This window comes from Rhyacophila brunnea, unplaced genomic scaffold (genome assembly GCF_057557595.1).
Source record: "Rhyacophila brunnea isolate RB1 unplaced genomic scaffold, BYU_Rbru_1.0 scaffold_2, whole genome shotgun sequence".
Classification (NCBI taxonomy): domain Eukaryota; kingdom Metazoa; phylum Arthropoda; class Insecta; order Trichoptera; family Rhyacophilidae; genus Rhyacophila; species Rhyacophila brunnea.
The window spans coordinates 5,516,068-5,531,953 of record NW_028232859.1 but is presented as its reverse complement, the minus strand read 5'-3'; the positions used below and the strand labels follow the sequence as shown (position 1 = coordinate 5,531,953).

Genomic DNA, 15,886 nt, shown 5'->3' with positions numbered 1-15,886 from the left:
ATAAATGGACGTATACGGTATGTATCAGGTAGGTACATAGTATGAGGACGTGTCCTCCATAAGCATTATTATGCATATGGCCCTTAGTACGCAATTAATAACTGGTGACATAAAATATATATTTCATGACTCTATGCAACACAGAATATCTAGGATTGTTTCAACATGACATCCTTTGTAGCAATTTGTTTTCGAAAATGTAATTTAGCAATAAATTATTTACGACCAATGTATATTATTACCAAAATCATATCACTAAGAAAGGTGCAAAATAAAATTGAGAAATATTTTTTAGTATGTATATTAATGCACTTTAAAAAATATAATATAAGATTTCTAATGGTATAATAAGTACATGCTAATTTATTGTTGATGATGTAAATAATAACAGTTGGTATAATACAATCAATATTTGTTATGTTTATATATTCATTAAAATTAATTCACCAATTAATTTGCATTAATTATACTTCATGCAAGTACATGATTGTATCCATGCCCCTCACAAAGGGCGGGGCTGACAGCTGGGCTGTAGCCTGGGGGCCCGGCCTTAGGAGGGGCCCGGCGTGGCGAGTCCGGTCAGCCAGATAAGTAATATTAACAGAAAACAACAGTTTTAATACCTGTTGCATTTATATACTTACATTCTGTCACAACTCGCTACTTTGCTTAGATGAATTAACATTTTTAAAAAATGTGTTTGCACAAGGTTACCAACTATGTATTTTTCAATTTTTGCTGAAAAAAACAAAGTAATGTGGGTTTCCGTATTTTATGATCTAAACAGAAAATTCTAGGTCTCTGTGTGAAACATCATTCTTTATATCATATTTGAGACATCTGTTAATCCGCATTTAGACCAAGCGAACGAATGTTTGTTCCCCCACTCCATCGAAATTCTCTCGCTTTTTGTTGAGCGAGCATAAAAATTTCGCTGGAGTGGGGGAAGAACAAACATTCGCTTGCTTGGTCTAAATGCAGCTTTACATCGCGAAATATTTCTTGTATGTTCCCTTTTCATTGTTATTTTGTGATCTTTTCACGTTATCCTACTGCTGCATCTGATTCTGCTGATATTATACTGGGTTATGTAGAATATCAGTTGGGAAACGCTGCTGTAACGATAGGTAGGGGGCACGCTTTGGGATGTGGGGATCATGCATGTACCTATGTATGTTCTGCGGTTGATAGAAAATTACACCACTGTTAACCAATCGAACGCGATCATCCGGTTGAACACATCTGCATTAAGGAACAAAATACATTAATATCATTTCTCAACGAATTCTTAATATCCGAACTAGAATGTATTCAACTATTATCAGAATAATTTAAAAATAAGTATTCCATACAAAATGTACGATATACTAACTAGGCAGGTATTAAATTTATTGTATTTTTGGTTTATTCATAGCCAATATCTGGCTGGCTGGCTCATCGCTATTATAGTATGTGGAAATATGTACATGGTATCTACATTCTGTTTATTTTTAATACGAAATTGCATAAACAACATTATTTTATAGATTACTGTTTTGCAGATGGTGGAATTAGAAAAGTAAAATAGCTCTATCATTTTTAGGCATTCAGTGTGTTGATTTATGATTATATTTTTAACTTAAAGATATTATGCGCTCGCGATAACCTAGTGGACGAATGTCTGCTTCTGAGCCATGGTTCGCGGGTTCGAGCGGCATGTCTGGCAAATTCACACGATGTTTTTTGTGCGAATGGCTAACAATCGTATTTCACAACAACAAATATTCTGCTACAAGGCGGTCACGTTCACATTTGATTGTAGCGCCGAATATGATGATGATTATGGATACGACAAGTGGAATAGATTTATGTTATAACGTTCGACTAGATAAACAAGTTGGTATACAAACAGCACTGTCTTAATAGAGATAAATTACTATTCATGGGGAAGTGCACGATCCGTCTAATGAAGCTGGATACGACCTTGCAGAAAGCTTGGAATGCCTCCACCAACGGTAAGAACACATACCTACCTATATATATATATATTTTTTTTAAATATTAAAGTGCGAATGGAGATAACCGCATCGACTCCGGCCTAATCATTACACCAGCCAATTCTTGATTGGATATGGTGGCTTCGATGGCAGTTTCTATGAGTTAGTATCGTTACCCATTCAACATGTAGGTATCTACATGGCGAATAAATACATGATACAAACCACATTATCTGGGAATGTCCCAAAATATGTACGGAAACAGAGGACCTGCTTAAGTCGGTTCAACCAGCTGTTAGGCCTATCGGACCGTTCGACCTGGTCACCACAAAGGCAAATTTTGTTGCAATTAGAACATTTTCGGCGTAATACTGTAAACGTGAAGACTTCCTCATATTGTTCGTCAGTTTTGTATTAACTTTTGTTACTTATTATTACTATTTTTAATTTTTCCTCTACGTACTCCTCTCCCCCATCGGTGCTCTTAACTGAAAGTTATATAAATAATTCAGTCAAACCACGTGTAAGTGCATGGTGACTTAAGTCTTGGGTAACTAACTACTCCTGAGACATTCCCAATCATAAAAAATACTGATACTTCACATCTAAACGTAGCGTCCCGTGATAACCCGATTAAGACCAAGTGTGATGTGGGGCGGTGTGGTTTGGTGATGCCATTAACTTCAATTATTACAATGATGCAATTTGGGTAGGTACATGCAATTGATATTTTTATTTCAATCAAATAAATACATATATCTGAGTTGTGTTGAAAATAATCTGTCCAACGGTTTGTCTAATTAATTTAAACCCCAATCCCCAATTAATCACTGTCCCACTCCCATATGCTGAACTGAAAGTTGTGGAAACCCTAACTAGTATGCTCTTTGCTATCGATATGGAAATGAAAAAAACTGACACTACCTACCTAGATGTATTTTTTAATATAATATTAATTAGAGTGAATTTGAAAGTTGCCATTTATCTCATTTAAATGAAGTACATACTTTTATATTGTAATAGCCCATAGATCATGGGTGGCCAACCCGCGGCCCGCTGGGTGTCAACTTGTGGCCCGTGGAGCAGTGAGAAAATAAAAATAATATCAAATGCTGCCGCTAGATGTACTAATTTCGCAAATTGAGATTCAATATTGGCTCAAGATTTAAAAAAGCACCGTGTACTTTTTGCTGCATTTGTAACGCCATTCTCCGTAGACGTAAATTTATTACCGGGAAATTTACAAATGGAACGTTGTGAAATATGTTGCGATGGACAGTTAAAGGAGAAATTCCATCAGGATGGTTTGGAATAGTTTTACAAAACATATTTGGACAAGGAGAAATATTCTGCATTTTACAAACATGCTCTAATGATTTCTTCGCTATTTGGAAACACTTACGCGTGTGAACAGCTTTTTAGTCGGATTAAGCATATCAAATCCCGAGTGAGAACACGAATCACTGATGTGCATTTGGAAAACTGTTTGCGTGTAGGAACAACCTCACTCGACATCGATATCGATGCACTTAGTTCTGTCACACAAAATCAAACTTCTCACTAAAATTTAATATTTTTTTTTATTTTGTTTATTTTTTATTATTTAAATAATGACTAATCTAATAAATATGTTTGATTCTCATTTTTGTTTTATTTTATTAATATGTATAATATATATTTCTTTTTTGTTTTGTATAATAAAAAAAATCGGTTGTGCGGCCCGGTAGGAAATCTCATTTTTAGAATCCGGCCCGGCTGCTGAAAAGATTGGCCACCCATGCCATAGAATATAGATGATTAAGTATTATACATACCAAAGGTATTTATAGGTAATATTATGGCGTATCACTGAGATACTAAAAAACACGCATGCCCGAAACCATACTATCGATTTCCACAAAATTATAACTTTTTTATGAAGGTATCTACTTGGCAGCTATTGTTGACTTTAAGTCCAGTTTATCGGTATAAGTCTGTTTTTCATGAATAAATAAAGTGACACCGAAAACGGATACATTTTCATGTAAAGATGAGACGAGGAATGGTCAACGTAATATTATATTCTAATATTCGTTTTCACGTTTGATAATATTTTGTTTACTCCAACACAAAATAATCTCTTATGTTTGTTATATTAATATAACATGATGATTTCATTAGTAAATAATTACAAGAAAAAAAGAACTTTTTATATAGGTACCTACCACGTTTTTAAATTTTCTGTTGAATCATTATAAACTTGACAATTCTATGTATTAATAAAAACTTTTTATTGTACTTGATAGAAATATTGAATAAATATTATAGAATACTGAAATGTCATTTTGACATTCCATATTGATTTCCATAGTAATGCACGTATATATTAATAATTTAGTTGCTAGGACCCCCTTAGCAACCAACAATAACAACTTTCCATACAAAACAGAATTAACTGAAAATGATTTCAATTCTGCTTAAAGATAGCTAAAAGTATTAAAAGAATGCATTGTAATCGTGTTTTGATATATTCTAAAAGTTTCAAATGTCTAGCTAGTCAAGAAGTTAGTTAAAAATCTTCAATCGTCCAAAACAAATCTTGGACAAACAAGAATACGAGCTAATAAAAACGTGGTAAAAATATAGATAGGTACTTACTAACATTAGTAAGTACGATTCGTTTTTATATCGTAATTGTTTTATCAATAACACCAGGAAGGGGTGACTTGGCTTGACAGGACATCCGGATAAATCCCTGTAGGCTGATGGGCCTAAAATGCATTTTCTTGAATCAACATTTCTATTTACGAATCATGTATGCGATGCATAATGTAGGTAACATTCAAAAAGGATCTCATAGAAAATTTAAACGTTTGTGTTAACAACATCATACCTAACAATAGCTGGTGCATTTGCTTTTATTACATTTTTATCATGCTTCCAATTGCTCAATATTCGACAATAATTAATAATATTCATTCGGTTTAATGTTAACTTTTAAATTTTTTCAATGTGCATTGCTCATCTTAAGATATTTACATCCATACTTACCTAAATGTTCAATATTGTAGTGTTGCTAGTGCAGTGACGTCCAACACAAAATGCCGCCCCTAGGTAGCACCAAAATGTCGCCCCATTATTTATACCGTATTTTTATCATCCTTTCATGACACCAATATCTAAGAAATGTTTTACTAACAAGATATATACCTACCACTATATCTAATTTAAATGCCATATCTGCTTCAATAGACAATATTGCGAGTCCACGGTTTCAGATACATTTAAAAATACACCTAACAACTTCCAAAACTCGCGATTGACTGGCAAAACTATTTGGATAAATTTTAATTACGTAAGTATGTACATACCTATAATTCAAATGTAATTCGCAAATGTGCACATGCAGTGACGTCCCGTGGGGGTAGGCAGATTGAGCGTCGCTTGGGGGCGGCAGTTATTCGAAGGGCGGAAAATCGAGGAGAATTATTTCGTATATATATAGAAATAACTTAAAAAGTTATTTTGTTCACATGTTGTACAATAATAGTATAGTAAAAATGGTGTGAAAACAATAAATATGTATATTGCTAAATGGTACAAGCCAAATGTGTCAGAAATATCAACCAATTGGGGCCTCAGACTCTGATGATTTGGGTGTCTAACATAATTAACATATTTATATCTAAATTTAATTTTGTATGTTTTAGTGGTATATATTTTGTTAGTAATGTACCCATGCAACACATTTATTAGATAATGGAGTCATGAAAGGATGATAAAACATACTGTATAAAAAATGGGACGGCATTTTGGCGCTGCCTAGGGGCGGCATTTTGTCTAGGGACGTCACTGTGTACATGTTATTGCTGATCACCAAGGACGCGACGACCAAGGACAACGGAAGTAAACCAGACATCGCGAACCCAACAAAAAAATATAGTCCTGTTAAACCTTTTATAGTAATTCATACATTTTGTTTCAACCAGTGAGCCGATTTTTTTAATGGAAAGATATTTCCGTTATACTAAGTTTAGGTAGCTATTTCTATATAAACCTAATTATTGCCGCCCTTTGGGAAACTGCCGCTCCCAAGCGACGCTCAATCTGCCTACCCCCACGGGACGTCACTGTGCTGGTGGATTGACTAGATAATTTCCCGGGCTAGTTATAGGCTACCAATATGCCCTTGGCAACATATATAAATCAAGCCATGACAAAATACATAGCTGCACGTGTAACCACTTAAAGCTTATCTTCACGTAGGTACCTATCCAAAACTTTTTTAAAGTAATGTATATACTCTATGGCATTAGATTAAACATTAGAGTCTACATTATAGATAGAGAATGGTCTCCGTGAACGATACAACCATGAGTCATCAAATCATACATTTTATAAATAAAATGTATTATTTGATGAACTGATGATTGACTCCAAAACAGATAAATCTGTTTTGGAGTCGTCAGTTCATTCAAGAAAAAGAACATCGCATATAAACGGATGTTCGCCAGAGTGTCCTAGGTAGGTTGGCCCTAAGACAATGGATTTCACCAAACCGAGAGATATTTACTGAGAGGATGGGTAAATGTTTTCATAGCATTTACTTGTTGTGCTGATGATTGTGGTAAATAAAAAATGAAAAATAATGGAGATTTGAGATTCTTAGCTAAATAACTTATTATGTGCAGTGCGGTGATCTTTATTGATTTTGACCAAGCAGTATGATGTAATTGTGTACAGTGTGCATACCATCGAAAAACTACGTGAGGTTTGAAAAATATTATATTTATTTTAAATGTTTGTCTTTTTTAGAGCATTCTCAAATAATAGTGTGATAACTTTGCAAACAAAACACGCTATTCTTATTTATTTATACATAATTTATTATTTTATATTATAGAGGATAGTTATAAAACCTCATGTATCTCTGTTATGATCATACAGAATTTACCTGCATAGTTTCAATAACTTTGGTAACTTTTGCCAGTATTTCATGAAATTATAATATACTTACTAGTATGCCTCCGCCATAACCTCCCTCCCAACACGCGTAATACGGAGACGCGCAACAATGCAATATTTAAGTTCGAACATCTCGAAAAATAAATCATCGATAGTCTTTTTTACATTTATATCTGGAAAACTTGACAAAATGTTCAGATCGATTCGTCCGGGACGCAGTACAGGTTAGGGCGCAGAATTGGAGCTTTGTTGAATATATGATTTTATGTCGAAAATCCGTCACAATTTAGTATCAAGAACCTAACTAGAATTGAAGGTGTAAATAAAAATTAATTAACAACACGATTTTAGTTATAATTAGTATATAATCATATATAATATAATAATAATAATAGTTATATTGTCTGCAACATTTTCAAACTTAAAAGCTCGCAGAGTGATTTATGACACAAGCATAGGTTAGGTATATTAAGTTCGTATGTACTTCAAACAACAGCTTTACTATAATATAAAGTTGGAGATATAGTTATTGGTAGGTACATATATACATATATTTATTTAGTATTTAAACATAATCCAAACCAATATACATATTTCCACTAACAAATAAATAGTATACAAAGGTTTCTGAACGTACGCCGCTACACAAATGCACTTGCGCAATCATTTCATTGAAAGTCAGCGTATGTCCACAACTCCAAAAAGATCGTCGCTAGGCGATGCGCGGATTGCGGGTCGCGGGTGCAAATGAGGCATGTCAAACCAAATATAATTTGTCTTATAAATCCAACATGTGTCCATTTAATGTTCTGTTTATTGTTTTATCAGTAACAATAATAATATATTCATTGACATGTTTTCTTTTTAAAGTAAATGGGTAACGTTTTAAGTCATCTTTACACGATTTAAGAATTATTACGGCCGTCGCCATCACGAAGCAAAATGACGTGTTACCAGCTCTACATTCTCTCTCCGAATGGGAGCGAGTGCAAAATTTCGTCGCGCCTATGGTTGAAAATTATTTGCCGTTTCACTGATGAATCACCTTAATCAAACTGAATGTCAGTCCACGTCGTAAAAATTTGCTTGCTTTAATCAAAATATCATACCACAATATCGCGCGTAGAATCATTCTACAGAGAGTGGCATCGTGGATACGGCAAAGGCCATTCTCATTGCTTACTTCGAAACAGGCATTGTAGCTAATAATACCAATATAACTGCGAATTGCTTTTCTAATACCCATGGTGCCACTGTAGAATGGTTTCAGTGTACATTAGCATTAGTACAAGTTGTCATCCACGACGGAATACAGTAAAGTTAGCCATTTGTATAAAAACGTTTTAAATATTTTTATACAGTAGATAAAAGGTTTCAACTTTTAAATAGTTTTTATATAATATCGATTTGTTTACGGATAGATAATATACCTACTATTAGCAGACCGAGCCAACAGGTTGGCTACGCAGACGTCCTCAACATGATGGGCAGATCCATACAGATTGTGAAGAAAGATTTTGACCACCTCCAAAAGGCCGTGAAAACAAAACTAAAGTCATGGTACAAAGCCGACAAAATCAGAGTAGGCTGGACCAATGTTCCAGTTTTGGGAACCATCAATTTGAGGTTGTCAACCGGTTCACATACCTGGGTTCCAATATTACAAAAGAGAACAAGGAACTGGAAGAAATAAAAGCCCGAATAACCGCTGCAAATAAATCGTACTTCTCATTGCTGCCCATATTCAAATCCAGAAAAACTAAGACCCGGCTCTATAAAACCGTCATACGCACAGTCGTTGTATACGGGTGCGAGTCATGGACGCTAAATATGAAAGCAGCTGAAATGGTGGACTGCTTTGAGAGAAAGATCCTGAGGCGGATATACGGACCCATGAATGATGGTAGGGGGTGGAGAATTAGGTACAACACGGAACTATACCGCTTATACCAAGATTCAAAACTCTCCACCTTCATAAAACTCCAGAGGCTAAACTGGGCAGGCCATGTCCAGCGCATGCCTGAGTCACGGTTACCGAAGAAGATTCTCGAAGGAAACCCAGGGGGAAAAAGGCGGGTGGGAAATCCACGCACACGATGGGGTGATAACATTACAAAAGATGCCAACCAGCTGCTAAAAATCAGGAACTGGAAAAGACGTGCGGAGGACCGTTCCGGCTGGAGGAGGCCAGGGCTCGACTTGAGCTGTAGCGCCATCGAAGAAGAAGAAGAATATACCTATTATATTGGTATGGACTACGATTTATATTTATCTAATTCCATTTGTATTATTTAAATCTGTTTATATGTAGTAAACGAGCACTGCCCGACGTAATAATAAGTATACGTACTTACTTTAGGTAATTTTTATTGCGCAGGTGATAAAACAAATAGTTCCCCCCTGATTATCCAGTCTCAGGTTAAATTTATGTAAAGAAGATTTTTCCTTTTATTAGTTTGTGTAAAGCCTAACACGACAATCATTACTCATTATATTAATGAATAGTGTTGCAAATCATTTATATAGTTCGTATGGAAATAGATAATTAATCATTCTAAGAAGAAGACCGTTCCCTTAAGATGACATTTTAAGAAATATGGTTTCTATATTATACGAAGAAAATACATTGTACCTTTGTTTCAAACAGTACAATAAATTATATTATTAATGATACTACACAGTACACATGTGACATGAGCACGAACTACCTTGGAAAAGGGACCACAATGTCACAAAAGAACTAGGTACTATTACAAATAATTGACATTGAACCATTTATTTCGACACTCTGAGATATAGTAAATAATTATAACGTACATAAGTACTGATTTTTATAAAATAAAAATCGATGTTTTGTACCAGTTATTACCAACTTAGCGTTTTTATTGCCAGATAGATCTAAGTACCTACCATTTTTTAATTGAAAATTCGCTATATACTATACTATGCTTTCTTTGACATCAACATGCTGACATTTTGTACCTTATATTTTTTTATAGTATTAAGTACATACAATATTTATGTGATGTGATGACCAAATGTCGTACCTGGTATCATTGTTAGCTGACCTATGATTTATTAACAATAAATGAAAATATTTTTTTTTTCGACCATGTCTAACAGGATCATATGGGCCTCCACAGAGTAGAGGATTGTATTAACAGATTTTGTTTTTTTACGAGAAATGGATGTCAGCCACTTGCTCAACCTATTAGGTCCATACCCTGACTAAAATGCGTTTTATTAAATTAAACAACAATACAGTAAATAATATAATTGGAATATAAAATTATGTTTAGAGTAAGTACTCGCGTCTGTTAATTTGCGAACTTAATGATTTTAACAATTATTAATATGATCTATATAATATAATTATATTTACTATATAGAGATAGAGCGACTATATTGTTAAAATCATTAATTTCAATAGTATTACAATAGTAATGTATGTACAATGTGATAATTTTCGACAACTTTACTATTTTTTTATAGAAATCTAACAACGTTATTATCAGTCGAAGCTCTTTGAACTATGTTTGGCCTATTTTTGTGCAGAAATAGACGGTCAGTCGTTAGATAGCACAATAGACAATTAAAAAAACGTCATTTATCTAGGATAATTTAAAATAGATTAAACAGTGATATTATAAAATATTGTATTGTATCTAATCGTATCATTGCCAATGGCTGGCGATTGCTTTCTGAAAAAAACTCATATTTTGAAATATTATTCAAAATAGGAGTTAGGGAAAAAAATAGATTAACGAATAAAAACAGGTATGATCTTAAATACGCATAATTTACTTATTATAATATATTGAAGACAGAAAAGTAAACTTAATACTTTTAAAATATGGACATACCGCAGAAAGTTTAGCGAATAAATAGTATTAAAAGATAATGTCACCAATCAGGAAGTTATTGACAAACAGCATGAATCACACATGTAGAAAACTTAAATAAATAGGTATTTTTCTGGAGGTGATGAATTGAAATTCAAAGTACAAATGTAAATGCGTCAGCTGTAAATTATTCACGAGAAACCATTATATTATATTAGGTACATTCAGTGACGTCCCGTGGGGGTTGATTGATGCAGATTGAGCGTCGCTTGGGGGCGACAGTTACTCGAAGGGCGGCAAATCGAAATTAGGTATATATATATAGAAATAGGTAGGTATCCAAACTTAGTAATAACGGAAATATCTTTCCATTAAAAAACTCAGCTCACTGCTTGGAAATAAAATGTATTAATTAACATTGAAGGTTTAACAGGCCTGTATTTTTTTTGTCGGGTTAACGATGTCTAGTTTACTTCCGTTGGCCTTGGATGACATGTCTTTGATGACCAGTAATCACACGTGCAGATTTGCGAATTATATTTGAATTATATGTAGGTTACCTAATTAATTTATCTAAATATTTTTGCCGGTCACTTGCGAGTTTTGAAATTTGTCAGGTGTATTTTTAAATGTATCTGAAACCGTGGATTCGCAATACTAACTGTCTATTGAAGTAGAATAAAATTAGTTATTGAAGTACTAGAAGTAGATATGCATGGCATTTAAATTAGATTTAGTGTTATATATTTTGTTAGTAATGTATCCATACAACACATTTTTTAGATATTGGAGTCATGCAAGGATGATAGATATAAATAGGGCAGCATTTTGTCTAGGGACGTCACTTGGTATATTAAATATAACAAAATCTGCAATACTTAGATAATTCATTCACTTTAGCTTAATCCTTGTAATATAGACACATTGCCAACCGATCACTCAAAGCAAACTAATCTAAGGATGTCGGTATAAAAGGATATGGTTCAATTGCAATAAAATTATTCTGAAAAGCAAACGCTTGCACTAAAGTGTGAAAGTAAATTAGTGGCGGTATTAACAACTTCCGATAAAACGAGAAGAGAACTTTACTTATTATTAAGAGTAAAGGAAGTAATGAAATGTGTCACAGAAAAAATAATACAATAATATTTAGCTCCAATACTCACCAATTATTTAGCAGAATTTGACAAACAGCTGAAAAACCACAATATTTTGTTATAAACGCGCGTTATCTCTTCAATACCATATTAGGTACTATCTATAATACCGTATTTTATTGTTATTGTGTTTTGTTATCTTTCTATTCGAAGTGCAAACCGCTGGTTTATATGGGTTTTTTTATGCATAATTAATCGCGCGTAATAAAATACAATATCGTATGATTTTCAATATTGAAATAATTCACCGCGAAACGTAAACAACGTTAAACGCTGTTCGACGACGCGTAGCCCACGCCGCAGTCAGCCATCAACTGTTGGTCTGTAACTGAAAGAAAATGAATCGAGCCTTTACGTCTTTACGATACGGATAAAAAGTATATTTGCAATGCAATCATAAGTAATAAAATAACAATCATTTGTGTAACGACAAGATACATGAGTGCTTATCTGGCATTAAAATAAATTAGCCCGTAATGCGTTTACGTGAATTTCCTCAAAGATTGTGAAGAAACGAACAAGTAATATGTAATTTGTATCGTTATGACCTCTACAAGAAAATCATCAACTGTAGAAAATAACAAAACAACGGCGGTTTATCCCGAAGGCGATCGCTTCAAAAACTGTGCGTATGGTGCTTCAAAAGCCCCTGAATATCGGAAAGGGTTTTCTAAGTTTTGCCCTCATATTTAGATAGATTTATAATGAATAACGTGTTATCTCTGAGAGCTAAGCCTGAACACTGTATAAATTTAGAAAGGTGTTTATTGTCTTTTATCATGATAAAAATTAACATTCCATGGTCACATTAATACCAATGACGTTTATGTTTTTCGTTGAACTCATGGAGACGCTTTTACAAAATAAAATGGTACTTTGCCCACATTCAATTTGGGCAAACCTGCATCATAACGACATAAAATACAATTTGGTGAAAACCACTTCATATTAATTAATCGACACCTCGTTGGCTCCATATCGTTTAATAAAAATATTCAGATCAATGTAGGGCACCGAATGCTTTATAGACTGTCAAAAAATGTGTGCGTATCAAATCCATGCCTATGAATTTAGCTAAAATGCTTATCATATAACATGATAAACTATTAATGATTACCTACCTACCATAAAAGAGTATTATTAAAAACATCAAAGATACCCACCACAAATTCTTTACTTTCGACCTTTAAATGGTAAAAATTCCTTTTGCTTTAATAACATCATTTTAAATCAATCTGTCGTTATAGAGTAATTACCCTTTTTATGACCATTTTTACGAAAACCCGAGGTTCGTCTGGGTCTACAAGAGCCTAAAGCCACACATCATAACACACACCGCTAAATAGAAGAACATATTTATTATGATAAAGATAATTTCTTAGAAACGTTATCATTATTTCATGACTTGAACTACTTTAACGTCACCTTTGGATTATGACTTAATGCGGGTCAGGCCATTAAATGCAAGAAATACAGAACCCACTGAATATAAACAAATATTACCAATACTGAATACAAATTTTAATGTAGGTATATTATGATATAGATAAAATAAATATTTAAAATAATACGATAATCTCTAACACGTGTTTAAGTTTATCCCATATCTCCCCACACTCGAATCGTACCTTTTTAAAACCAGACCCAGAAGGTAACGCATTTACCATTATTGTTGTGTTCCGTAGTGTATACCATGGCCCCCACAAAGGGGGGGCTGACAGGGCTCTAGCCTGGAGGCCCGGGCTCAGGAAGGGCCCGGCATGGCGAGTCAACCAGATAAGTGATATAAATACACATCACAAATTATCTCTAATTGTAAAAAAAGTCATATTATTATTTAAAATTATGTATTTGTACGATACCATTTTTATTTGTGTATCTCTCGACAAATCCATAATTCAAATGGATGTATTAAAATATTTAAAAAAAAAACACTAAAAATATAGATACACATTAATTCTATCTCTTATTAATATTCTATTCGCGTACACCATTTGGAAAACGCTACTGTGGAGCGTTACACTGCCTTTTTTCTTAGAGATATGTAGGGGGGCCCGCCAAAGATCCTAGCCTGGGGGCCCTTTTCAGGATGTGGGGGCCATGGTGTATAATGTATGGGACTGGGGAAATGTAAGTAATGTCGCATCTGAGGAAAATGTCAAGAACGTACTGATAGTATACACCAGGAGACGCAAACTTATGGCTCGCGAACGAAAACCAATAAAAAATTTCAAAAAAGTTTTACAAGTAAATATTATACTTACCAACATATAAAAAATAATGACGACAATCGACATAGCCATGCGCTTTTCTTTCGGTTTTTAGTATTTTTTTTACCAATCGACGCGCAGATCGCATTGTACAAAAAACGAGCCGACTGTGAAAAATTGTGCAACCTGCGGCGAAAATATTTGCCTAAAAATAACGAGCCGACTGTAGGCACGTCAGACAGTCGAAAAATATTTTTTGGGAAATTTTGGCACGCGTATGTAAAAAGGTTCACTAACCCTGGTATACACTATAGCTATATGTAGGTAGTTAATAGCGATAACATGATATTGTAGTCGATTTAGGCTGTGGTTATATTGAAGAAGAATAAGTTAAGAATAAGTAAAATACGTACAGGGGCTTCCAGAGACAACGTCAGGTCCTCCTTCAAAATTAAAAACTATGGGGAAGAAAATACAAAAATCTAGATTATCTTTCGTGGTATTTAATATTACATATTATTATGTATTTAGATGCAAAAGGTTTTCACAATTTCTCACGAGTAAACTGAGTGATTGTTTCGGAGTAATTGAAATCATCAAATCAAGTAGATAGGTACGTGCAATCTAGCCAGTCGCTCTTGACTATTTGTTTATTGTAGAGAGGTTTTAATCTTTTTCAATAATTATACTATAATATAGTGTTAGTGTATCATATAGTGACTATAAGATATTTCTCCTTCTTCCACACTGACAAGCATGTTTAAAAAAATCGAAACAATAATCAACACCATGCGTTCGTCAATCAATATTTTTGTAGAAAAATGATTCATTGCAAAATTGAGGTCCCTCCTGGGGAAATTTTATGACTATTTACAATAATTGCGTTACAAAAAAGCAGTAGGCAAGCATCTCCATCTGTTTTTTATACCAATATAAAAAAAAACATTCTCTAAAAATACTAATAAATTAATATCGAATGATATCAAACAACTCTACTTACATACCTACATTAAAAATAACCAAACTACTTTCAATAACGATTATAATAAATAACACTGTCACGGATGCGTTGGTAGGTACCTACTGTCTTACCACCTATAATTACCCACTTGTTAACGTTATCGAAAATAATTGACGTTTTCTCGTGGCATCTTTCTTTATTGTGCCATTAAACATTATTCAACTTTCTCTGTATGTTTATTATATTTAATTATTTATTAAAATCGGATCCGATATGAGCAAAAGTTTAACAATCCAAATGGTGTGTTGTGTGCATGGCATGGGGTCTGACAGGGCTCTAGCCTGTGGGCCCGGGCTCAGGAGGGGCCGGCGAGGCGAGACCACCAGATAAGTGAGATAAACTCACATCACAAATATGCTTTAATAGTAAAAATAAGTACAAGATAAAAGAACTTTTCATATACAACGTTTTTAAATTGTCTGTTGAATCATATACACTTGACTTGACTAGCTTAAAAGATCAAAAAATTTGTACTTGATACTGAAATGTCATTTGGACATGTCATATTGATTTCCATAGTAACGCACGTATATATTAATAATTTGGTTGCTAGGACCTCAGCAACCAATAATGGTGTCGAAATAACTATTCATACAAAACAGAATTAACTGAAAATGAATTCAATTCTACTTTACGTCTTCTACTTTTATTACTATTTCTACTTCTTTAGATGGCTAAAAGTATTTTTTTAAAAAATGCATTGGCATCGTGTTCTTATATATTCTAAAAGTTTCAA

The 15,886-nt window shown here is 33.7% G+C and overlaps 1 protein-coding gene across 1 annotated transcript in view; it reads right to left on the bottom strand.

The window, feature by feature from the left end:
• The window catches only part of Agpat2 (1-Acylglycerol-3-phosphate O-acyltransferase 2), a 41,353-nt gene extending 29,118 nt beyond the window's left edge, over window positions 1-12,235 (bottom strand). The window contains exon 1 of the mRNA XM_085946584.1: window positions 11,929-12,235. The gene's annotated coding sequence lies outside the window, so the exon portion shown is untranslated. The remainder of the gene's footprint in view (window positions 1-11,928) is intronic.
• Window positions 12,236-15,886: the final 3,651 nt, after the last annotated feature.